Source organism: Nannospalax galili, unplaced genomic scaffold (assembly GCF_000622305.1).
Source record: "Nannospalax galili isolate Female #2095 unplaced genomic scaffold, S.galili_v1.0 scaffold598, whole genome shotgun sequence".
NCBI classification, from domain to species: domain Eukaryota; kingdom Metazoa; phylum Chordata; class Mammalia; order Rodentia; family Spalacidae; genus Nannospalax; species Nannospalax galili.
The window spans coordinates 431,354-434,076 of record NW_008342423.1 but is presented as its reverse complement, the minus strand read 5'-3'; positions in this window follow the sequence as shown (position 1 = coordinate 434,076).

The following is a 2,723-nucleotide window of genomic DNA, read 5'->3' as shown; positions in this document are numbered from 1 at the left end:
TGATGACTTTATATCCATGCTCAGATGCCAAGGAGCTCAGAAAGTAACCGACTGTGACTAGTAATAATCAGATATATAGAGACTAGAAACACATGCGCATCATAGTGTCAATTGTATTAAAATGAATTTTTCTCTATGAAACTATGTATTTTAATGATGAAATGGAGATCTCTTTTAAATGTTAAAACCTCATTTAATTTTATGTCTCTCATTTAATTTTATGTTTTACAAGGTTTATACTGAGTACAATATTGTATAACTGTATCAATTCAACTGTAAACCTAAAAATTTACAGCTAAGTTTGAAAGAGATGCATCTCAGCTCTGGAAATTGTTATTGAATATGTCAATGCTGTTGTAATGAAATGCTTCTTCTAATTATATGGTATTAAATAATTTTCTTTCTTTCTTTTTGAGACAGAGTCTCACTAGATAGTCCTGACTGCTTGGAACTCACTATGTAGACCAGGCTGGACTCAAATTCATAGAGATCAGCCTACCTCAGCCTCTCATGTGCTAGGATTAAAGGTGTGCATTAGCATACCTGGCCAGGGTTGTTTTCTTAGTGTTTAGTTTCTTGAGTTCTTTTACATTCCTCCAGCTGGCAAAGATTTCCCCCATTCTGTAGGGAGCCTTTTCATGTGATTCACATATTTCCTTTGCTGCACAGGAGTTTTTAAATTTCATGAGATCCCATTTGTTGACTATTGGTCTATTTCCTGAGTAATTAGAGTCCTATTCAAAAGTCCTTATCTATTTCTCTATCTTGAAGAGAACGGCCTACTTTTTCTTCCAGAAGTTTTAGGTTTCAGGGCTTATGCTGAAGTCTTTGATCATCTGAAATTGAATTTTGTACAGGGTGAGAGGAAAAAAATCTATTTTTATTCTTCTACATGGAGGCATCTGGTTTTTCTAGCACTATTATTTGAAGAGGCTGTCTTTCCTCCCATGTGTATTTTTGCCATCTTTGTCAAGGATCAGGTGGCTACAGGTGCCTCTATTCTATTCCATTGGTCTATGTGTCTGTTTTGTGCCTGTACCATGCTGGTTGTTTTTTCTACTTTATCACTATGGCTTTGTAACATAACTTGAAATAAAGTATGTTGTTACCATCAGCACTATTCCTTTTGTTCAGGATTGCTTTGGATACCTGGGGTTTTTGTGTTACCATATGACTTGTAAGATTGCTTTTTATATTTATGTGAAGAATGTCACGGGAATTTTGATTGGGATTGCATTGAATCTATAGATTGTTTTTGGTAGAATGGCCATTTCCCATGTATCTTTAGAATGGCATTTTTCTCTTGATAGTTTGTTTAGTTTGTCAGTATAAAGTGACCATCTTTATCTCTTCTCACTAGTTTTGAAGTAGTCTATTGGTCAGTCAGCTACTAGAACAATGACACCTGCCTGTTTCCTAGGTCTCTTTACTGGAATATGTTTCCCATTCTCTGACCCCGTGGTAGTATGTCTGTGTTTTATGGTAAGGTGAAATTCTTGGTGGCAACAAATAGATGATTCTTGATTCAATCTGCTAGTCAGTCTTTTGATTGGGGGAAATGGAGACTGTTTGCATTCAGAGCTATTACAGGAAGGTATGAGTGATTCCTGCCATTTTGTTGAGTTTATAGTGTTTAGTTCTTCCCCTTTTCCCCCTCTCTTGCTTAACTATTATTCTTGTATGGTTTATTCTTTCCTGTGTCCTCACGGATTGATTTAGTTTTCTCTTTAGTCTGAAGGATTTCTTTTGTAGAGCTTGCTTAGTGGTCATAAATTCCTTTAGTTTTATTTTTATCATGGGAAGTTTCATTTTTTCCTTCAATTATGACAGATAGCTTTGCTGGATATAGTATTCTGGGTTGGTGGCTATTATCTATAAGAGCTTGAAATACATCATTCTAAACCCTTCTGCCTTTTAAATTTTCACTTGAATAATAATTCTATCTTATTCTAATAGGCCTGCCTTTATATGTGACTTGATGTTTCTCTCTTGCCACTTTCAATACGCATTCTTTGATCTGCATCTTTAGTGTTTTGATTATAATATAATGATGGAGATTCTCTTCTGGTCTTGTCTGTTCAGTGTCCTAAACACCTCCTGTCTCTGGATTGGCATCTCTTTTCCTAACTCTGGGAAGTTTTCTGTTATGATTCTTTTGGGGGGGGTCTTTTTGAGTCAGGGTCTCCCTGTAGCCCCAGCTGGCCTAGAACTCACTATGTAGACCAGGCTAGCCTTGAACTCACAGAGATCCGCCTGTCTCTGCCTCCTGAGTGCTGAGATTAAAGGTGTGTGCCACTGTTATGATTCTTTTTAAAACAAGTTTTTTATGTGTATGGGTTTTGCCTGCATACATATAAGTGCACTCCTGTCATGCAACACATGAGGCCAGAAGAGGGTGTCAGATCCCCTTGAACTGGAATTATGAATAGTTGTTAGACAGGTGGGTGCTGGGAACTGAACCTGGTTCTCCTCAAGAGCAGCCAGTGCTCTTAACCACTGAGGCATCTCTCCAGTTCCTGTTATGATTATTTTGAAAATGTTTTCTAAGCCTTTAGTACTGGATTCTTCTTGTTCTTTTATGGCCCATAGATTTAGTCTTTTCAGCATGTCGTGAATATCTTGGAATTCCCACTGGTAGTTCCTTATTATTTTTTCATTTTCCTTTTTGGATGGTTCCAGTTCTTCCACATTGTCTTTGAGCTCAGTCATCTTGGTTCATTCTA